The sequence below is a fragment of the Cibotium barometz genome, chromosome 38 (assembly GCF_041138505.1).
Source record: "Cibotium barometz isolate CiBa-2024 chromosome 38, ASM4113850v1, whole genome shotgun sequence".
NCBI classification, from domain to species: Eukaryota; Viridiplantae; Streptophyta; class Polypodiopsida; order Cyatheales; family Cibotiaceae; genus Cibotium; species Cibotium barometz.
This window is the reverse complement of record NC_141083.1, coordinates 47,520,054-47,545,297: the sequence shown is the minus strand read 5'-3', so window position 1 is coordinate 47,545,297 and position 25,244 is coordinate 47,520,054.

Below are 25,244 nucleotides of genomic sequence, written 5' to 3'. Positions count from 1 at the left end.
TTTGTGTGTGATTGTGTAGAGGCAAGCACAAGGATGATAGCATCAATGTTGGTGGTTTTGAATACCATTGTCTCCTCAACTTGAGGTTAGTTTTATTGTTTCGCTTTTTTCTATATCTATTTTTGAGTTTGGAGTTAATATGTGATGCATAGATAAAGAGATTTTCTTTATGTTAATATGCTTGGTTAGCAAAGAGAGAGAGAGAGAGAGAGAGAGAGAGAGAGAGAGAGAGAGAGAGAGAAGAGATTGCACATTAAAATACTTTCTATATTGTGTGTTTTTAATATTGTTTATGTAATTGCAATCTTTTTCACATTTAATACTTTTGTGTGTGCACAACGGTTGTTGCAAGATGAGGTTATCTAGTTTCATGTAGTGGGCACCCTTGACTTTAGCCTAAAAACAGGCATTTTTTCAAGAAGAATAGCCAATCTCTCCTAGTTAGCCAAGGAGTTTCACTTCAAGTTCTTCTAATGAAACATCATATGCAAAGTTGGACACCTAAAACTATAATCTGATTGAATATCCAATAATTTCAAATTCCCTTTTCTTTGGGAATCAAAATTGTATCTAGGGCCTGTCGGAGGTTTAGATAGATACAACGAATCTGAGGAAATTGCCGATAACTTTTACATTATTACTCATGTGATGTTCCCACTTTGCATATCACAAATACAAATAACATAGAGCTTAACTTGATTTATCGAGTAATTTCTGATGTGTTCTACTATTTTCTATATTATTTAAAAAGCATTAGAATTGTTAAAAAACATACTATTTTTTCCTCCCACCACACCTACCATTTAAAATGCTCAAATTGTATGGATCTAGTGATAATTAGATTGGGAAAGATTAGTAGAATGCGAGTATAAGGTAAAATTACAAATCTAACGGTTGGATTTTTGTAGATTTACTTTGGAAAATATGTTATGACTCAGAGACCCATAAATCAATTGTAATTTAATTCTAAAAAATCAAATATTTAATCTTTCAATCTAAAAACTCTAGGGATCAATATGCTTGTTGCCATGAATTTGTTAAAAAAACATTGGCTTAATTTAAGTATGGGAAAGTCCATTTTCAATCCTCCCAAGTGAAAATTCCCATATTGTGTCCACTCTTCCCTTTTCAACTATAAAACCAATTCTAGTTAGGTTTGGAAATCTAGGCTTGGTAAACTTCAAAGCCTAGATATCATTCCATGTGTGAGGCTTGGGTAAGCACAAATCCTATATATGCATGCCACTTTATGTCCACATCAGCTTCGAGAGGATCCACATAAGCAGCTTGCCACCTCACCTTGCCACCTCCACCCTCCATGTCAACATGGTCAACCCAGTTCACTCCCCATCTCATCATCCTAGTCATCATTAGTGCCACATCTTCTTGCCACCTCATACTTGGTGACATGGCATGCCACATCATGGAATTACCACATCAACCACCATAATAGTGCCACATGTCAAGAAAATGCCACGTGTCATGCACGCATGTGACACATGGCATCTCCTTTCCACCTCCCCATTTTTTTTCAAAAACATATTTTTGAAAAAGTTAATTTAGTAATTTAGAGAAATAAAATATAAAATTTTAAATAAAATAATATATATAACTTATTAATATAAAAGAATTTAAAATCACTAATTTTAAAGGATTCTATTTTGAAATTAGATCATTAATATTATTTTTAAAGTTCATGTTATTCAATTTAAAAAAATAATGTTTTAAATTTAAGATTTCTTGAAAATATTTTGTGTAGGATAAACCTTTGAATAAAATTTTAAAAAAAATATATTATAAAAGAAAATATAGTTATATAATTATAAAATAAAAGATATATTTATATATCTAGTAATGATAAATACTTAGACTTGTTAATAAATATTAATAATAATATTGATTTTTAAGTGGATAATAGCTTATCTTTAATTATCTTTATGTTTATCTTAATTATCCAATCAACCTTAGATAGGAAATCCAATGAGATTTGAAGTAGATAACCTATTTTTTATATATAATCACATATCTCTACTACTATCCCACACTTATCTCTAGTACTATCCCATCATTCAGCCTTCATAACTTTTACTCTCTTAGCTTCCTTGAGAATGGGTTCTCAAAGTCGTAGGAGTCGGAAACATGATAGGACTAGACTTCCCCCCGTGTGTCAACCAAGTTCAAGAGGAGGAGAGGAAAAGGGTAGCTCATGAGAGAAAGAGAGAGTGGAGAGCACGTCAACGAGCAACACCTTCCATTGGGCGATGATCCAAGCCTTGCTCCTCCTCTTCCACTTCCTCTCCCTCCGCCCTCTTCCCCCCCACTACTCCTTAGTTTAGATAATCCACATGAACCCTCCCTTCCTGAGCCTCCTTCTCTTCCACCAAAACCCACCCCCTCCTTTGGGCGCCCATAGTGTGGATAGGAAAGAACGTTGTGCCCATGTAATCTTCCATTCCTATTTCAAAGACCTCACGCCTTCATCCCAGGCATGCGTGCTTGATGCTTTGATCAATCTGCCCACCAACATGGCCAACTGCAAGGCGCTTTCCGACATTGGAGGTCGAAGAGAGAGGAGAGCTGCATGGGGTGCTACAAAGTGTTCATCGTTCCTATACAGTTAACAAGAAGAGAAACTCTGCGGACGCTTTGGTTGCTCGACAGGCTATTGTGGCAGCCATAAGTAGCTCCCAAATGAAGGGTAAGGTGAGTGCCACATCTCGCATCCTTTCCATAGCACCACATGCACTTAGAGTTGGGTCTATTAGATGGTAAAGTTTAGATGCCAATGAGGTTGGTGCTTTGTGGGCTAGTAGTGGTCGTGTAGCTAGGCATGATCGCCTACTAGATGAAACCACTAGAGCCTTGATAGAAAGTTTTTGGGAGGAGAATTGTTGTGCCCTTGCCAGTTTTCAAGAAACCTTTGCGTAAGAGAGTGACAAGAGGAGTGTTCATTGAGCATGGTGCTTGCTTTCTTGAAATGACCCAAACAAAGTTGTATTCTCAGTTTGTGGCATCATATCCATAGCTTAAAATTGGGCAAAGGTCATTTAAGGGGTGTAAGCTTTGGTTTGTGACGTACTCACGTCAGCGTGACACATGTTATCGCTACCATGTTGAGTTCAAACTTTTTTATGATGTGTTCCGTTCTCTTAGTGGGTATAGAGAGTTGCCTCATAGTCCTCATGATTTCATCCACTCTCTTTTGTGTGCATGCACGGAGGATGCCCAGTTCCATAGGATGCCTTGTGTGGAGAGAAATTGCACATCATGTGGTTCACTTGCACATCTATAGATGGTAGATCTTGATGCAAGTGACCAAGAGATAGTGCCATGGTGGCCACATTATGAGTATGTGTCACACCAGCTCTAGAGTGGTGGTCCAGGAAGTTGGAGCTCATGGACAAACATACCCCATGTTGTCACTTCACAGCCACATTTAGGGAGCAGATCTACCCCTATATATAATACAGCACAGTCATTGTGGCAAGTGGCATGATCGTCAGCTCCGAGCATGCTTGGCAGAGTTTCCTATTGGTGTGGTCGTCTCTGTGATTGATTTTGCAGAGAACTACACCTTCACACCTTTTCAGGAGATACAGTTTGAGTATTACTTCTAGGAGTAGGTAATGGTTATATTTCATAATATTTGTTTCGTGTTTGAGCTATATTATTTATTTGATTTTTTGTGTCCTAATTGTCTCTATTGCTTACCTCACCAGGTTGCTATTATGGTCCACATTAGCTAACAACATGCAGAGGCCCATGTAGATGGGATAGCGAGTACCCTCGAGACTCGTGTCATTATTCGAGAGTATCATTTCTATATCAGTGATGATCGTTCACATGATGCACATTTTGTGCAACACTGTTTTCTTCTCCATGATGATTTTTTATGAGACCAAACTTTGCAAGCATGTGGGGGTGGGTCCCCCCTTGACATGCTTGCAAAGTTTGGTCCCCCCATCGGAGCATGTTTAGGTACGATGGTATGGGGAAGGCCCGGATTTTCCATGGCCTCTTAAGCACCAAGAGACTTGAAAAATTCACACTGGGCACTAATAATTACTAACCCAAACATGCTCTGATCATGACCAAACTTTGCAAGCATGTGGGGGTGCCCCCCCCCCACATGCTTATAAAGTTTGGTCCCCATCGGAGAATGTTTGGGTACGATGGCATGGGGATTTTCAACAAACAATATGATAGCCAAAGTGTTGAAAAAAAAAACCAAGAACATCAACTAAAATGTAATGATACTCAATAATGAAAAAACTCATAATGATATAAACATCAAATAAGTACATCAGAATGTGAGCTAATCCAGCTACTCTAGGTTTAGCCACTAACTCAAAAGATCAAGGCATAATGAAAATGAGCTACCCCAGCTAGTCTGAGGTTAGTCACTGCCCATAAATCTAAGTACAATGTAAGTGAGCTAACCCAGCTAGTCTTGTCGAATATCTGCGTGGATGTCTACCTCAAAGGAAAGATCATGAGCTAGTGCTGGTGTACTTGGGAGCTCACGAGTCCCATAAGCTGCTATAGCCCTCTCCCTCTCTCTATGTCATGCTACTGCAAGACGTCTCTTTCTATAAACCAAAAATCTGTAATCAGCAATGGTACGTGTTTGCCACTCTATGCGTGTAAGCTCCTCTCCTATAAAAGGACACGCTGAAGCACTACTATTGCTAGCACCATCACCCGAGGTGCCACTAGGATCAGCACCACCCACACGCTTGTATGTTGTGATCTGGCTCTTGTGTGAGAAGGACTCTCTAGTATATGCATCCAACTCGTGCATTCCACTCAATCTCTAGAGGCACCTCAGGCTGCTAATCTCTGTCATCGACGACGTCGAGTCCCAAGTCAGTAGTAGCTGAGGTAAAATCAAGAGGCCTGCCAGTCCTAGAATCTCAATGCCCAGAACTCTGTATGTCGCTAGGTCGACTCGTGCACGGCAAGGGGGACATGCTGAGAAGCGTACTAGCTCCTGGGTGATGCAAGACAAATGGAAAAAATGTCCACATCCTAGAGCATATCCACCAGTACTATCAATGTCCTCGATATAGAGAGCGCAGCAGGCATCACGCAAGAATGGTGGTACATCCTGAGGGAGAGGTCGTTGAAAAACCTCTATAAAACAGGCTGTGGATATAAAGGCAATTCAGGCACTATCACGTCTGAGGATCTGCGGAACTCTCGAACATGCAGCATCAACTGCTCTGCCCTATGCTGTGCAATTCGCTCCATAATCGTGTGCTGCTGCACCTCAGCTCTAGAACTCTCTACCATAATCTAAGCCTGCACAAAAAGTAAAGCATAAAAATAATTGATTAGTCTCTCTCATTAGGTATTACTTAAATAAATTTATAACTTAGGACCTTAATTATAACTCTTTTATGTACAAGAGAAACCTACCTGCTGGATGTCAGACTCTCTCGCATGCCGTGCCTCTGCAATAGCTGCCTCTGTCATCCGCAATGCAGCTCTAAGGCAGTCAATCTCCACTCTCGCCTCTACCAACTCTTGAGTGAGTCTCTCAGTGGTAGGTGTGGGACTCTACGTGACACAGTCAACCATGCCACTCATGTAAAAATATAGAAAAGTACATATAAACATGTAAATAAATGACCAAAAAAACTTAAGAAGTAATAAATATGTAAATACCTAGACATCTGTCATTGGTATTAATTGTGAGAACAAGTGCACCACATGCTGGATGCTTTCCATGGTACTCCGTACGTCGATGCCAACCTGGGTGCCAAGAGCCTCCACTATTGATTTAGGTACAAACGTCGGATCTTTAGGAGCTACACGAAGGGTTGGTAGAGGCCGCCTGTTGAAAATACAAGTGAATAGGGTGTGTGCGGGAACAAGCCCTTGGTTAGAGGCTGTAAAAGCGAATGAGTAAATGTGAAAGAACTTGTGAAAAGGTGAGAAGAATCTCCTAGGAGAGAATAAAGGGTAGCATGAGAAGATTTAGGAAGTGTGGAGTTATTCTGGGAGATATTTTGGGAAAAGTGAAGAGGTGGAGAGAATCAGGGAAAAGAGGTGGAGTGAATCATGGAGAAATCAATGGGATTTGATGCTTGATGTAAACTCTATAAATTGAGGCATTGCCCTAATGAGAATTTTCTGGTTTTTGAGTATCCATGCCTACATTAATCTATTTGTTAATTACCCACTAATTACGTCTTAATTATTTACTAATCACTTTGTTAATGATGTTGATTCTAGTGTTTGATCCACCATAGCTCATCACATTGCTCAAATTTCAACATGGTATCAGAGCCATGCCTATAATCCATCAGGTTTATGAGCCCATTATTTAATTAATCAAGATTAGTAGATAATTAGAAAATAATCAAAATTTTAGTTATTTTTCACTTCACCTCTGTACCCCCAGCCAGTGGAGGATCTCATTCTCCTTGCACACTCAACCATTGCCCAAACCCTTCTAGCCCAAGATAGCTAACCCATAGGAGCTCTAGCCCGTCGAATTAGAAGCGCAAACCGCCCACACAAGCTTCCGATTTTTTCTGATTAAAAAGCTACGTTTTTCTGCAGTAAATCAATGATTTCTACTTCATCAAATCAAATGGGTCTAATTTCTCTTAGCCCCGGGGTTTTCAAGCATGCTCTACAAGCTGGTGAAGACAGAATTCAATTTCATCCAGTCTACAGTGAGACCCAAGCTCTTCATCAAATCTGCAGGTGACTTTGGTAAAACAGAGATTAAGCTTTCAATATTTGGTCAAATCTTGTGTTTCTTGGCTTAATCCTCTACTAGACTCATTGCTATTGATGCCTTTGAAAGAATTTGAGCTCATTTGAAGTCTAAGGCACCAGATCTGGACTCCTCGCATACTCTATTTTTTGCACACAAAATAGTGGATTAATTTGCTAATCAGTGATTAATCAATGCTAATCACTATATTTTAGTACAATTGAGGGTTAAAATTAACCATTAGGTATCTGATACAGATCCCTATAACTTCAGATTGCAATTCGGAGTTGGTTTGATACTCCAACCATCTCGTACAAATTGGTTACCCTTGATTTAATGTAATTTCTGGTAAAATTGTGCTGATAAATTTATGAAAATCATCATTTTGCATTCAACCCTTGGTTAATGCCTGCAAATTACACTCAAATTCAAGATTATTCACAGCCAGAGTTGCATTTGGGAATGTGCATAAGAATGAATGCTATACGCATTATGTATTGGGCACATTACATCAGTGTAAATATGGGATCAGACACTGCCCTTGTCTAGAATAAGGCAAGAGGTAAGACCTCCCGCATAAATTTGGGTTTGCATTGCATAATGACAAAAGATAAACATCAAAAACCCAAAGGAACTATCAGCAAAACATTGAAACATGTTGCTCACATGGAGCAAAAAGACCTGACGGACAAGCTCATGGCCCCAGCCATGAAAGAAGAAGAATATCTCTTTCCAAGAAGAGGATCCATACCAAGAAGAAGATCGAAAGGAAGAATTGAAAGAAGACATGGACACGAGTAGAGAAGCTGCCACAAGAAGAGAAGCTACCCCAAGAAGACTGAAAGAAGAGATGGACGCGTGGAGAGAAGCTGCCACGACAAGAAGACTGAAGAAAAGAGAAGATGTGAGGCTCCAAAGAGTGAGGAGCCATGTGAAAATCTCTGAGAGAGAGAGAGAGAGAGAGAGAGAGAGACCCCACAACCCAATGTAACCTGCCCCAACAAAGTAAAACCACCTCTGAGCCATCGATGATGTAGGCCACGTGGTAGATGTATGTGTGAGCACTTTAGTCAAGGTCGCGGGCACTTATAGTAGCCTTGGACACATAGAGAGAGAGTGTGTCAAGGACTATGGAGTTTAGGGACTTGAGGCACTGGTCGTGGACTCTCAAGTAAGAGAGAAACTTGATACAGGGTCCAGGTGTGCTAAGATAACTTGAGGGGAGGAATAGACACTAGTCGCAGACTATCAAGTAAGGGGAGGCAAACTTGGTATAGGGTCTAGGTGTATTAGGAGTATTCACTTGAGGGGAGGTGTTGAAAATACAAGTGAATAGGGTGTGTCCGGGAACAAGCCCTTGGTTAGAGGCTGTAAAAGAGAATGAGTAAATGTGAAAGAACCTGTGAAGAGGTGAGAAGAATCTACTGGGAGAGAATAAAGGGTAGCATGAGAAGATTTAGGAAGTGTGGAGTTATTCTGGGAGATATTCTGGGAAAAGTGAAGAGGTGGAGAGAATCAGGGAAAAGAGGTGGAGTGAATCATGGAGAAATCAATGGGATTTGATGCTTGATGTAAACTCTATAAATTGAGGCATTGCCCTAATGTGAATTTTTTGGTTTTTGAGTATCCATGCCTACATTAATCTATTTGTTAATTACCCACTAATTACATCTTAATTATTTACTAACTACTTTGTTAATGATGTTAATTCTAGTGTTTGATCCACCATAGCTCATCACATTGCTCAAATTTCAACACCACCTACCCTGGTCGTAGAGACGGCCTCGGGCAGCACCACCACCAGGTCGATGGCTAGTGTAATCCATCTCCTCCCCTAAGATAAAATCTGGATATAATTGCTTTGCAAAGAATATGGGAATCTACTGGTTGCTCGGCATCCTCCCATATGCGACAACATATCGACTATAGATATGTGCCACCATACAAGGATGCGAACACCGCGAAATATTAAGGGGCTTGCCCGCCCCCAGGCCTCATCCCACTGCTATCGAGGAAAAGATCTAAGTAGGCTCTATCCTGAATCGGACCAAGATCACAGACCTAATGATATGTCAGGCCATGTGACATAGGAGTAGTGCGATGGTGGGCTATCCACTCATCTACATAAACAATATCGTGAAGGCTACGAAGGGACGATAGCATCGCCTCCAAGTTTGCCACGATATGTAATGTAGACGGTGTGTCTTTAGCACTCCTACTACGGATAGGCACTAACTCACAGTCTATCTCCATGATGAGGTCCATAATAGATGAGCGACCCTCCTAGTGGCCCTCCTCGCGTGACTCCATGCTAAAACCTAAGCCCAACACAAACGGGCAATGTGAAAGGTCCAATGCTTAGTGCTGCTAAGTAGCACTAATGAAGCTATAAAACAATGCTAATGGGCCCACTAATGCTAATCCAAATCAAGAGAGCAAGGAGAGTGAAAACGACTTCTCACAATGAGGCAAAAAAAAACTTTTTCAATTTTTAAACCTCAAACGAGGTTCGGTGGCATCATGCACTTTAGGGTTTGTAAGATGTACGCTTCGGATTTTAGGGTTAATGAAACAAATGGCCAAGATACGCACTTAATTTTAGGGTTGGTGAAGGATCGATGACTGAGATTTGAATTCAGTATCTCGTTCGAGGTACATGGACGGCTTAGATTTTAAGTCATTACCACGATCGAGGTATGTTTGATGGTCGAGATTTATTTAATACCTCGATTGAGATATTTAAACAGCTAGGATCATATCTTCAAACGTGCGTGAATGGACGGGTCGGATTTTGTAGATGAACCTCGTTCGAGATTTTTAAACGCTCTTGATTTCATCTCTATACCTCGAACGAGATATGTGGATGGATGAGATTGCATCTCTATACCTCGAACGAGGTATAGAGATGGTCGAGCTTTTATTTTAATATCTCGTTCGAGATATGTGGACGGCGGAGATGGGTTGGTAAAATATGCTGAATGTACATTTGAGCGGGATGTCTAGGGAGATACACCATGGCATTGATGTGGATCTGAGTGGCATGAATATCTCGATCAAGATAGTATGGTGGCAGTGACCTGTACTGGTGATATGGATGATGACTGGAAACCCAAACCTGCTAGCATGGCATTAGTTGGTATCTCATTTGAGATATGTCGCTTGAGGCTTGGGAGACACTCACGTGTCGCATTTTAATTGATGGCGATATCACGATCGAGGTACTCCGCCCCTCAAGATGCATGAATGTCCCAATGTTAGAGAGAGCAAACGAAAGTGAGTACCCTCATCTTGCAGCCACCCATAAGTGCAATTCATAATATTGTTATGATATGCTTGCCTATCTAAGCTAAGAATAGCAGAGAAATGTTCTTTAAAACTAAAGATAGTTATATGTATTTCTAAGCTAAGATTTATCATTGTGTACATTTTTTATTGACGAGGTATCTACCTGTATATAGTGCCAGTATACATTTAGGGTCATGTTATATGTTGAAAAAGATATAAAGAGATGTTTGTAGAGCCTTAAGATATTCACTTTGGATTTCAGTAAATGGAGATCCAGAATGATAACAATGGCTCCAATGCCTGTTGGTGGTCGCAAATGATGCTTCCAATGCCGAAGTAGATTTGTGTACCCCACTTGAGTTGATGAATGTTCAAGCGGCAAACACCTTCCTCGATCAAGCGCTACTCCATCTGGACAACCACACTCCAAATGACTAGAAACTATTGTGGACATATGCGAGTGTACTGAGAAAAATCGGGTTTCTTGCAAGGAATACGATGCTCTTTGGGATGAGATCCATGGAAGTGGCAGCCAAAGGTTCCATCGCGTTCTTGATGGTAGTGGTCGCATGGAGGCTAACCAACTAGACATGATGTCTTTCATGGAAAATATGCATTTTGAAATTGGGGAACGTGTGGGTGGATATAATAGGGAATGTAAAGAACAAGTCAATTCTCTAAAAGAGCGAGTATGTACAATAGGCTTGGAGGTATTGAGTCTAAAGGTATCTATTAATCGACTCAATGCTATAATGAAAAAGATGAGCCGGATGTTGGACACTGGGGTAGATACCTAGAGATTTTTGTGTCAGTAATGAAGCTTTTTCTCAAGGAGCAAATTGTATTGCAACTTTCTAGATCCGACTCACTATGGTAATATTTATGAAGTTTCTATTTTCTTAAATTATTTATATCTCTATTTCTATTTGGTTCTCTCGGTCTTCTTAGTTTTGTTTTTTTTTTCAAAGGAAGCAAAAGATGGTTAGGAGCTGCATATATCTAAGTTTGAGCCAAGTTCGTCGGCTTCGAATTTTGGATACAACACGTGTGTCTTGCCATAATTGTTCACGGAGAAGAACTTGCATTCGAAAACAAATTGTCGCTAATTTAATGGAGTTTTTTAACAAAAATGAAATCAAAACATTTGGAAGGGTTGACGAAGAGGAAGAGCATAGAGAATTGGATAGTAGAATCCACTTAGATTTGAGTAACAGAGCCATCCCCAATGTTATAGTACTTCAGGAACCTATAAATAAACATCAGAATGTCCAAGCACATAGAGATATGTCACAAGGATATGTTTCTTTTGATTTGTATGAGCTACCTACAGATTAGATTGGTTGTGCTGATGATCTTTAGCCTATTTGCTGTGCTCTTGGTGATGTGAAAGGTATTAAATCTCAGTGTCACTCTATAAGGCGTGTGATTTCATTACCTCAGAATGTTAAGAACCCACCAACTATGGTGGTATGTTCTGGAGAATTTACCCTTTACTCCTTAGGAGCCCTTGATTATAAGTGTCATTTTTGTTGTACACTAATTTGGAAATGTGAGGTAATAAGGAAGATTAGACAATATGTGGGCAAACATTGTTGTGCATGTGGGAATATCTCTTTGTTGCCTTTGGGACATCCTCCTTCTTCATTGGTTGAGTTATTACTTGGTAATGATAATGCAAAATCAAGGAATATAGAAAGAATATAGGCTCTTATAACAATGTATTGGCATTTGTTTCACTAGGTACTCAATTGGATAATCAGTTCACTAGTAGGGGGGAGGAGTATTTAATTTTGAATCCATGGTTCTACCTATCATCGTGTTGGTTCTGCAATACCTGATGAGACATGAGGTCTATATGTGTATGGTGGTCTATATGTGTATGGTTCTACCTATCATCGTGTTGGTTTTGTAATACCTGATGAGACACGAGGTCTATATGTGTATGATACGGAGCATGAATTGGAGAATAGACTTCATGGAATGCCTTCTTTAAATCCTATCGTGATTCAAAGGTTGCAAACAATGATGTATGAACATAATCCGTACGCCCAAATAGGCTGATTTGTCTGTATCCATGGAAAGGAGTCTAAATAGTTGTCAATTAAGAGCATTTGATACTATCCTTGAGGCATTTTCTTTCAACAATGGTGGTGTTTTTTTCCTTGATAAACTAGGTGGATTAGGCAAGACATATCTTTATAATGCCTTGCTATCTCGATTACGTGGAGAGAATCAAGTTTCTTTGGCATGCGCATCATCCCCAGAATTGCTGCATTGTTCTCGGGGGGTTCACCTTTAAAAAATGTTGCATATCACGTGCGTTCAAGAGGTAATAAAAAACCCCCTCTACTTACATGTCACACGCTAATAAAATGACCCCTCTTTCTTAAGAAACTTACAACTTTTTTTCAAAATTGGATAAAAAAGCCCCTCCTGTATATGTAAACCTGTAACTTTTTGGAATTTAAATACCCCTCTTAGATGAACTGACGTGCTACACTTACATACTTTTAGGTGAACCCCCCGGGGCATTGTTACAATCAAATGGTCATACAATACACTCACGTTTCAAAATCCCATTGGTTGTGAATGCTTCTAGCACATGTGGTATCAAAGGTAATAGCCCATTGGCTGAGGTTGTGAAGCTTGCAAGGTTGATCATTGGGGATGAGGCTCCAAAGATGCATCAGTATGCCTATGAAGCATTGTACAAGACATTAAAACACATTATGCAAAGTGATATTGTGTTTGGACTTGGAAAAATTATGCTCTTTGGTGGTAACTTTAGGCAAATCTTACCAGTTGTGGTGGCAAAGGAATTGCGTGAGGATATTATTGATGCAACGTTATGCCGGTTATATATTTGGAGTTTCTTGTGATTTTTATCACTTCTAGGTAAACCATATGTGTGACTCCCTTGTGTTTGTGTGTTTTTTTTTTAATTAAAATTTTTAATACCACCTTGCAAGCAATAGGTTCTTGTGTATACTCTTCTTTTTGGGATAACAGGTTCTTATGTCTGCCGCGCGAAGCCTCAACACTTACGCTTCACATCTAGAGGGGTGAAAAGACATTGTGAGTTTGTCTTTGATGCACTCATAAGTGTCCGTTGTGCAGACGTGGGAACTGATTATTGCATTTTTGGCTCAAATGTTGTCAAAGGCGGTAGGTAAGACTACTAGTTGGTTACCATTGGGGTTGTTCAAACACACAAGCTCTTGTGTAGGTGCTGAATGCACGAGAGTGGTTGCGTGACTTGCTTGGTGTTGCTTGGGCCTCCATTCTTGTCGAACTTTAGGTAAAGCTGTTAGGGTAAAAGATAGTGGGGGTGAGGTTTTCTTCACGTTGTTCAATTTTGGCAAACAACAACCATATGATGGGATTACCATCATAGTATCCTTGTTGTTGAAGCACATGCACATGCATCCATATTTGATGAACATTATAAAATGGTGGGCTGATGCATTTGATGCTGAGGTTTCCTTCTTTGTGCAAGCTTAGGGAGATTTGTGATGCACTTGGAAATACAAGCATTGGTATGGCCTTGGTAGTACCCTTGTGCTTGCAGTAATCATTTTGGTATCCACACTTGTTGACTTGATGAAGTTCTTTGATGAACTCTCATAATCTTTTGTGGACGAGTTTGTGGAGTACTTTTATTTATTCTTGGCCTCTGAGTGCTGCATTGAGGACAAGGCTTTGACTCTCGAGGCACCCAATTTTGAATGGCATCTTTGTAGTAGCCTTGAGCTACAAGTAGCTGCTTCTCCACTCACATCGTGATATCATTAAGATACCTTGATTTTGGTTGTCTTGATGGAGTTTTCTTTTTGGTTAATATGGAAGGTTTGGGGCCCTCATTGACATTGGTTGGTGTTGAGGTTGCAGGTTTGAGACTCATGGGCATTGTTGATGATGATGAGACTAGAGTCTATTGTGGAGTGGCTGTCGATGATGAGGCTTTCAAGCATGCGGTTATCTCCTTTGGTGGGTCTTGTCGATGAAGAGGCATAGGCTCCGGGGCTTTTCCTTTGAGTTCCTTATTAGAGATATATGGTTGCGCTGTGGGATCTTCTTCAGGAATAGCTGTTGATTTTGCAAGGTATTGGCATCTAACTTCATTGGTGAGGATAGGGTTGAAGGAGAAGATGCTTTATCGGAGTCGGTCGTTAACGCAAACGGTAGGTCATTGTGTAGAGGGGCTTATGTGGAAGAGGCTTGTAACCTTTTGTGTTCAGCATGATAGAAATCCATTAAAGTTGGATCCGTTTTCTTGCAATTTAGTATTGTTAACTTTTTGTCATTGACTATCATGATGACTGGATCGCTAGCAAAGCACAGTAGTGCTTGGGAAGCAATAGTCCATTTATGCCCCAAGATCAAATGTGCTTCCAACACATACTCAACCACAAAAAACTTGCAAGTAAGGGGTTAGTTTCAATATACATTGTATGTTCAAAGTACCCTGAACATGGCATATTCAAGTCTTGTGTAAAGGGAATTATTTCAAGATGAGCCGTGAGTGTTGGTGACCTAACAAATCCCATAACTCGGGGGTCATGAGATTGTGTTCTCATGTTGGATAAAGCTGTGCTTGAGCTGTGGTGATTTTATTAGAAAGTTCCAATCTAACTAGAATCCTAGGGATCTTTTCAATAAGATATGTTGGAAGTTCCAGATCCTCCAAGGTCTCTTCCTCCCGTAATAGCAATTGTACCATGCGTGCAGGAGTGTTCAAGGTGATTTTTTGCATGGATTCATCAATTGAATACAACGAGTCACATATCCAAGTTCCACCAAGGACGACATCATACTCAATGGAATCTAGGGTAACAAGGAAGGTAAATTCCACATCTCCACCGATTGTTTGAGTAGCATAGATAAAGTAACTAGGAACTTCAATGTTTTGTCCCACCATTGGCTACTCTTGCAAGACCATTATCTGTAGGGATGAGTTTAGGTTGTCCCAATGATACCCAAGTATCTATTGTCATGATATTATGACTAGCTTAAGTGCTAATCAATGCGTGTTTACGCTTAACATCATTGCTTGTAGGAAAATCTAGCGATACCATGATAGAATCTTCTAGAGGAACCATGGATGTTTTAGTTTCTGTTTCAACTTCAGATCTCGTTTTTGTTTCATATCCCCACTCACTTTCGTCCTCTTTTTGGCTCTCAACTTTTTCAAGAGTACCTAATGTGTACACTGGCACACTTGGTCCTCTAACAATTCTAAATGAGGCCTGTTTCGAAACTTACGAATCCTCATAGTCCTGTTCTATGGAGCTTCTTATATCTTGGTATAACTCATGTTGAGCCCTTAAGGGTGCAAGTATTGATGTTATGCTGGCTTCACCATGAGAGAAGAGCATTCCTCCAAATGAGGTTTTGAGAGACTACTTTAATTTGGTAAGGGAATTATCGAATTCCTCATGTGCTTTCTCAATCACATAATTCGTGCAATCTGTCTTGAATGACTCTTCTATAGAGAGTATGTCTTCCTCTTGAAAGGGGAAGCGGTACTCCTCTGGACTTTGTATTTTGGTTGCTTTTTTAGGATTGGCATTATTAGGTTCAATTACAACCGGTGATCCTGTAAGACACTCAACCATGCTAAACATGCTCTCCTGAGCTTGCTTTTTGCATTTTGCATATGTCATGTGATCATAATTTTCAATTTGGGGTGGTTGGGTGGGTTCTAGTTTCTTGATTGATCTATGAGGTGCACTGAGTGAAGAGTCAGAACTTGTTTCATCCTCACTTAGTGACGTACTACTAGAACTTGTTTCATCCTCACTTAGTGACGTACTACTAGAACTTGTTTCATTTTCTAACTTTCTTTGGATTGTTAGTTTTTCATTATGTTTATCCATGTGACGAGATCGAATTCCCTTTTGGGCTTTTGTATCCTGTGTCACACATATGGGTTTTGTTGTTTGTGTGGTGGCTTTTGAGGTGGATGCTTATGCATCATGTGTAGCTTTTGGCTCTTTTGGGTAAATATGTCCTCCACATACTTCTTTTCCCTGTCCTTTAATTCAACCTTGGTTTAGATAGTTTGTTGTTGTTTTTTCTTGGGTTTAGAAGGTTTTTCTTTTTCTTTTGGGTTCTTCTTTAAAGAATGTTCTTCTACCCATGTTAAGGTATTATCTTTTGCGTTCTTTTTTATCATTTCTCGTGCCTTGGCTTGTAAGCATGTAAGCACATTCAAGGGTACCGTGGACAATTTCTTGTTTTGTACACTTAAGATGTTAAGAGTTGTATTTTGTGAGACCAGTTACATTGAAGCAACTCATCTTGGCAAATCTTGGAGCATGTGATCAATGCGACATCGTTCACACATGGGTTGCAAAGTGTCAGTGACTATGGGCATGGAAGTATTCCAAACTATGTGCAGTCTGCCACTTTGTGAGGTCCACAACAATAGAAACATTAAAGTGTTTGATTAACTACTTCCTGAGCAATTTCTACCCCTTGGAATATTTCTATTTGGTGCACAGGAGATGGGGGTTTTGAGTCAATTATTATTGATGAATTGAGACACTTTTTAGTATCATGATCAAAGGCTTTACAATATATGCAGTACAAAAAAACAGGTGCCTTGTATGCACAATGGGGATTGGGATGGTCATAGTGCTTGCACTTAACACAAGGCATTTCGCTCCTCACTTGTAGAGGCATTAAGGATGGTTGGTTTTAAAGGAGCTCATCTTCTATTAGAGATGTCGATTGAAAGCTTTTAAGCAAGGCTACATAGAATTCGGGGAATGGCAATTCTGAGATCAATCTTTCTTTTGCCATTACTTCACTTGGTTTAGATAAGGAACAACTAGTAGCATGATCATCTTCTAGCATGTTGTCATCTAAACGTTTTGCTTCTTTATAACATTGATCGAATGTTTTCGGGTTGGAGACAATGATGAAGTTGTGTAAGCTGTTTTTCTTTAAGCCCATCATAAAACATCTCTTCAATTGAGAATCATTTAATTTCTCCCATGACTCACATCGTGAGTCCAAGAGTTTTATCCGAAAGATAAAATCTCTAATGGTTTCGTTTGGTTTACACTCATTTGAATAGAGTTCTTTCGATGCACTCCACCCATCACCTTATATGGAAAAGCCATGGATAAAGGTTGTTTTCAAGGTTCTAAAGTTGGTCTTGATTGCTAGCATCAATGTGATGAACCATTGACTAGATTTTCCCTTTAAGCATAGGTTCAACGCATGTACCTTGGTGAGGTAGTTGGGATTTCCAAAGGCTTCACATCTCTGTTCAAACATTTGTATGAATTGAATAGGATCTATTGTTCCATTGTGTTTGCCCATGATTTTAGAAATTTGTGCGGCCGTATGTTTGTATGAGTCATTGAGGCTGTATGTGAGTGCTCTTGTGGGTAGGGACTCACTTAGTCCTTGGGAAACTCCCCTTCCTAGACTAGTCAGTATATCTAAGGTGTGGGCATCCAAGGGTTGAAAAGGGTTGGTACCTATAAAATTGGTGCGAATGTTAGGTAACCGACTAAAGCCCATGGGATCGAAGTGACATGGGGGTGTAAAACCCGGTGACACACTTGTTATAGGCATGGTCAATGGTATTGATAGGTACATTTGGGGCATAGATCTCAATAGCTCGGGTCAGCCATTGGGTTCAGTCCTTGTGATATCCCTAGTAATCCCTCTATTGGCTGTTGCCATGTTTGATTGCCTAAATGCTTCTTAATGAGGAAGCACAGTTTTTTTTTTGCTTTTTATATTTTCTCACAGCTCGTTGTGCAACCTCAAGAGGCCTAGCGTTCTCTTTGTTGGGTCAAATGAGTGTCCATTCACCGTAATTAGCTTAGGCGCTATACGCACGTGAACCTGAGATATTTTTTCGAAAAAAGTGCATGCTAGTAACTTCTCATATGGAAGAGGAGGTCCTAAGACCTATTTTCCATCACTGTCTCAACACGAAAAAAAATAGAAATTTTTTTTTTCGTTCGCAACACGTTTTTGAGGGTGTTCCAAAAGGAATTTTAAAAAACTTTGTATGAGAGAGTTGTAGTATTTTTGGAGTACTATACCTTTGTCTCCCTGAGTCGTTCATGATTTTATCATTTAGACACTCAAAAAGTAGCCCGAATATGATTCGACGTCATTTTTGCACTGTTTTTTGCATTTTTCGTACTTTTTTGGTTGTTTTTTTGGCTTAGTTTTCTGGTCCAATGTTGAGGCTATTGGTCGGAGATCAAAACGATCGATTTTGACTTCGGACAGCCAAGACCAAAGTTGAAGAACTCGATGTCATCTTTTCGATGAGCCCAGGAGCATCTTCATCGGATTCATGGTTTAGGAGATACGAGTCTCCAAATAGGGGTGTTTTCTAGACGGACCCCTTCACGTCGTGAACTAGTAGGGGTGCAGTTCACAGCCTGAAGCGAACTTCATGAATTTTATCAATTTTATTTTTTTCCTTTTTTTTCACATTTGTGAAATGCTCGTGTTTCACGCCCTAAAACACTTAGTGTTTCACACACTCAAAAACACTAATTTCGACTACACACATGATCAATTTAGAGCCCAATTAACACCTTTTCTAAAAAACTTTACCTCTTGAATAAGATTAATCATCCTTAATGACAAAAACCAATCCATTAAGAGAAGTTAGTCAAATTGAAGGGTCTTTTGGATAGTTTTAAGAAATGTTTTGAAAGATTAAGCTATTCCTAATGCTTGTTAACACTCTAGTGCAAATAATTTTAACAAAAAAGACATAATTAAGCTAAAATTAATTATTTTAGTTGTATGTTTAACACTAAAGAGAGCTCACATTCACTAAAAATTGCATTCTAGTGTATTTTTTTATGCAATGGATGCAAACTAAGCCTAATACAAACTATTTTCAAGCCCTAAAAACATTAAAAATCACATTAACAACAATAAAAACAACAAATTAAGCGTAAAATTAAGCGTAAAATTAAGCAAAAAAAACATTCTTTACAAAAACAAAAAAGAGAGTTATTCTACACCAAATCACACACAAATCACCATCAAATCCACATCTTTTTCATGGGAAACCATTAATCAAGATAATGGGCAATGGGTAATGTATAGATTAAAGAAAAAACAATGGAAAAAGCCAAGGGATGGCTCCCCGATAGTGGTGCCAAAAATGTTATGGCTCACCCTAACCCCCCTTGAAACACATCCAACAAGAGATTATACCTGGTGAACTACAACTGTCGTGAGGATCTTTCCAATGGCTGAGCTTGTAACCCTTGAGGTCTCCAAGCTTTACAACTCCTTGTAAAGTAATTCCACCACGCCTCCCGTGAGCGTTGTCACACCGCCGCATTGCACTACCTGTACTCGTCCCTCCTCTCACCTCACTTCACTCACACACACTCGCTAGCATGCATTAGGGAGAGAGATTAGCAAGAGGATTAGCAAGAGAAATACTCAATTGCACAATGCGAGAGTATGTTGTGTTATGAGATAAATTCACTTATATACATGGCCATAAGTGTTCACACTCACTTAAATTGTGGTGAGTCGGGCACTTTAGGCTTATAAAAGGCCTAATGCTATTACAATGACTAATCCCATAATATATCCATGAAGTATATCACTTGGACTTCATCCTCCATGCTACCACACGCTCTTGAAGCGGGAATTACCATAAATACTCTGTTACACCATTATGGGTACCCGTCCAAGTTGTAGCTTTGGACACCATTGCTTCATATCTTGAATGTATGACCCTTTGGTGTATCTACATTGGCACCTTGATGTCTTGTTAACCCTAGGAATGGGTTAACAATCCCCTACACAAAAATTAGCGGGTTTGGGTGGGATTTCCCACCTGTGTAGCATTCGATGGGGGTGAAAATTTATCAGTGGATCCATGGGACTTCTATCCTCCCACTCGCAAAGTTTCACCACCATTGGACGTTGGATGGTTGGGATGGTGTGTAGTCACCCACTATTTTTTGGATAGTGCCAAAGGGGTCCCCTATGCAAACAATAGTGGGTTTGGGTGGGACATCACACTGATATGTCATATGATGGGGTTGAACTTTGTGAGTGGGTCCATGGGGCTGCTACCCCTCTCCCATTAGGGCCAATTTGGATGAAAAAAGGGCTGTTTAGGGTTTCTCTATTCTTGATCTAAGGGTCAAGGAGGAGCCACGTGTCAAGAAGTATGGCATTTTTGTACACGTGTCAAGATCTCCTTCACTTACTTTTGGAACATTTTGCACTATTTTAGCCATAACTTTTACATATGAACTCCAAATTTAGCGCTCAAATGGTCCACAGGTGGCGCTTGATGAGATCTATCCAATGAGTACCCATGTTGAATAGTTTTGGTAAGATCTTCATGGTCTTTTTTAAGTTGCTCCTTTTTAGATCCTTAGACAGCCCTTTTCTTGTCCAAATTGGCCCTAATGTCATCACACGAAGTTTCACCACCATCGGCGGATGCCAGATCGACAGGATGGTATGTTGCCACCCGCTATTTTTTGCATAGTGGCCAAGGGGTCCCCTATGCAAAACATTAAGGGTTTAGGTGGATGCAATGCTCATATGGCATCCGATGGGGGTGAAAATTTGTGAGTGGGTCCATGCGGCTACTATCCCTCCACTCATAAAGTTTTACCACCATCCAATGCCGTATGGGAGGAACGATGTGTTTCCACCGGCTATTTTTTGCATAGTGCCCAAGGGGACCTCTATGTAAAAAATAGCCGGTTTGGGTGGGATGTCACACTCATATAGCCTCCGATGGGCATAAGACTTTGCAAGTAAGTCCAAGGGGCTAATAACCCTCCACTCACAAAGTTTTCCCACCATTGGATGCCGGATGGGCAGCACGGTGTGTTGTCACCTGCTATTTTTTACATAGTGCCCAAAGGGGTGTTGGATATACACAAACACAAAGAGATATAGATAGAGTGACTCAGAGAGAGAGAAGAAGAAAGAGAGTTACACCATATATGCTCCCAAAAGACTAGTTCATATTGATTATGAGTTTGTATATATAGGTGAGATTTGGTCAAGTTACGGTGTGACATATATAGCTCCAACACCCCCATTCAAACAAAGGTCTCTAGCTACGAGTGGAAAAAACCTTGGGGAGTATAAGGGAAAAACCCAAGCCCCTATACATATATATCATATACAAAAGATTAATGTGCATAATGTGAAAGAGTATCTACAAGGATACAAAAATACATTTTGTACAAGTTTAATTATTCAGGGTGTGAGTGTGAAAAGTATTAATCTCCAAAGCATGAAGCTGCAACAACTCCAAGTTCTCCACGTAATAATGTGAATCATGCTTCACTCAGTCCTTTGGTGAATATATCTACAATCATATGATGTGTGGGGAAATGCTCAAACATTATTGATTCTTTCTTCACTTCATGTTGAACATAATGATAATGAATAACAATATGCTTGGATTTGCTATGTTGAACATAATCCTTAGCAAGACTAGTGGCACTTTAATTGTCACATCTAAGTGGAGTACTTGACGATAATGGATGTACAAGATCAGCAAGTAATTGATGAAGCCATACCAATTCACGAGCTGCTAAAGATGCAGCTACATACTCAGATTTGATTGTAGATACTTTAACACAACGTTGTTTCTTGCTAGCCCAAGAAATTAAGCAACCATTAACAAAGAAACAATTTTCACTTGTAGATCGCATAGATGAGTGAGATCTTACCTAGTCAGCATCTGAATAACCAAGAAGACATAAAGAATCCACAAGGGAGAGGATTCTTGTTGGCGGCGATAGATGAGTCCAAAGTCTTTAGTGCCTTTCAAATATTTAAGAACACATTTGGTGCAGTAGTCCAATGCCCAACAGAAGGAGAAGAAAGATGTTTCCCCAAGAAATCAGCCACAAAGAGAATATCTGGTCTAAGCCAACAAATTGTAAACATCTAATGATATTAGCATAAGGTTGATGTGGGGCTAATTCTTCATCACATGAGTCGTAGCTGTATACTTGGTGGAGCTTACAAGACATGGAGTATTTGCAGAATGAACATTGACCAGACCAAACTTTTCAATAATATCGTCAATCAATTTTGATTGACGAAGAAACAAGATACCTTTTTGGCAATAGCACTGAACTTGAATACCAAGACAAGAGTGAATCTCGCCAAGATCCACCATCTCAAAAGCCGATGACAAAATCTTCTTTATGAGTTGCATAAAGTCAAGATTATTGGAAACAAGTATGGTATCATCAACGTATAGAGCGTATAGAGCAAGAATAACAAATACAATACCTTCGTGCTTGACATATATATTAGGATCCGAGAAACAAGAGATAAACCCTTTCGATGTGAGGAAGAGATCAAGTTTGATATACCAAGAATGTGAGTAAGAGATCAAGTTTGATATACCAAGAATGTGAGGAAGAGATCAAGTTTGATATACCAAGAGATAAACCCTTTCGATGTGAGGAAGAGATCAAGTTTGATATACCAAGAATGTGATGCCTACAGATAAACCCTTTCGATGTGAGGAAGAGATTAAGTTTGATATACCAATAATGTGAGGAAGAGATCAAGTTTGATATACCAAGAATGTGAGGAAGAGATCAAAATATGTATAAAATGAGATCACATAATTTGCAAACCATGAAACGAGAACATATACAAGGAGGACCCTAAAACTTATATGATACGTGCACGAAAAGTGAGTAACAATGAACTCGTGAAATATAGAATGTGATTTACGAGTTACGAAAAGCAAACGGCGATGAAAAGTAGTGACAAAACGTGATATGCAATAAGAGAGTAACTACAAAAATAGTTCGAGCAGTGCTATTTTGAGATGTGGACAAGCCCAAAAATTGGCTATTTTTGGATTAAAACACATGAAAATCATGTAGCACACAAAAAATGAGCAAACGTCTATTGCATGAGAAACGCCATGACTTTCAACTCCGAACTCCAATGAATCTGAGCAAATACTCAGAATTTACCGTACGAGCTGGGCGTTGCATGTTTTCATGTTTTAAGTGATGTTTACCTGAAATGACGTAACTTTTGATAGGAATATCAGATTGACAAACCAATTGACTTTATAGAAAGCTTGCGACACCGTGTTACACACACCTTGACTCTCTTTTGGTACCAATTGCATATCTATAATACAATTCCAATTAGGATAAGATAGGGTGGTCCAAATCGACCATCCAAGGACCTGCATAAACTTGTTAACAGTGACTAATCTCACTAGAATTCTACAAACATGAGTAAGAGATTGAATGAAACATAGAACATGCATATGAATGGAATTAACACAATTTATACTTCCTTTCTCTTCTCTTTACAATAGCAAGATCGATGATGCTCTGATACCATGTTAGAAATACACAAACATGAAGAGATATGGACAGAGTGACTCTGAGAGAGAGAAGGAGGAAGAGAGTTACACCATACACGCTCCCAAAAGACTAGTTCATATTGATTATGAGTTTGTATATATAGGTGAGATCTAGGTCAAGTTAGGGAGTGATATATATAGGTCCAACAAGGGGTACGCTATGCAAAAAATAATGGGATTAGGTGGGACGTCATGCTCATATGCCATTTGAATGCCATTTGATGGGGGTGAAACTTTGCGAGAGGGTCCATGGGACTACTACCCATCAACTTGAAATTTTTTACCACCCTCAGGCGTCAAATGGGTGGGACGGTGTGTTGGTACGTACTATTTTTTGCATAGTGCCCAAGGGGTCTCCTATGTAAAAAATAGCACGTTTGGGTGGGACGTCACACTCGTATGGCATCCGATGTGGGTGAAACTATGCGAGTGGGTCCATGGGACTGATACCCCTCCACGCACAAAGTTTCACCACCATGAGATGATGGATGGGTGGGACAGTGTGTTGTCACACCCGCTATTTTTTGCATAGTGCCCAAGGGGTCCCCTACATAAACAATAGCGGGTTTGGGTGGGAAGACACGGTGGTATGGCATCCGATGGTGGGGTGAAACTTTTTGAGTGGGTCCATGGGGGCTACTATACCTCCACTCACAAAGTTTTACCACCATCGAATGCTAGATGGGCGGACGGTGTGTTGCCACCCACTATTTTTGAATAGTGCCCACACTAAAACAGAATGAGGGTGTAGCACTGAGAATAGCAACGTTTTTATAACTAGAAGGGTAGGTAGATTTTAGGCTATTTTTTTTTTCCAAAAACACTACTATTTTTGTTGCAAAACAGGTTTGCTGCTCGGGATAGTGAAAATAGCATCAAAATATCGCTGTTGCTGAGTAGTGATATTTTGCTATTCCACAACAAAATTACGTTGCTCAGGAGCGATATTTCGCTAATATTTTTTCTGCTCAGCACACAAAAGCTCTACACATCAAAAAAAGAGCTAGAGTATACTAGGGAGTTTGCAGAGGACTCCCGAGTCTGCCCCAGCTCTTTTTTTTTATAATAGAGTCACAGTTTCAGTTTTATGACACAAACACAAACATAAGAAACACATAGATTATGGAGAATGCAATTGAGCCCAAAATGTATTATATTTCACAAAGTGTTGGTACTTTGGCCATATATACATAAAATGTTTACAATGAAAAGGTATCTAGCTGGAATCCTCATTGAATTTCGAGTGATTGCGGCATGCCCAAGGGGTCCCCTATGTAAAACATAGCACGTTTGGGTGGGACATCATGACCATATAGTACCCTATGGGCATGAAACTTTGCAAGTGGTCCATGGGGCTACCCCTCCCACTTGCAAAGTTTCACCACCATTGGATGCCAGATGGGCAGGATGTTGTGTGATCACCCGCTATTTCTTGCATAGTGCCCAAGGGATCCCCTATGCAAAAAATAGCAAGTTTGGCTAGAACATCACGCTCGTATGACATTCAATGGGAGTGAAACTTTGCAAATAAACCTATGTGCTCCTACCCATTCACTCGCAAAGTTGCACCACATTTAGACGCCGGGATGGGCCGGACGGTTGTTGCATAGCGCCCAAGGGGTCCCTTATGCAAAAAATAACAGGTTTGGATGAGACATCATGCTCATTTGGCGTCCAATATGGGTGAAACTTTGCAAGTGGGTCTATGGTGTTGATTCCCATCCACTCTCAAAGTTTCACCACCATCGGACGTCGGATGGGCGGGATGATATGTTGCCAGCTATTCTTTGCATACCCAAGGGGTCCCTTATATACAAACAAGGTTTGGGTGGGATGTCACAC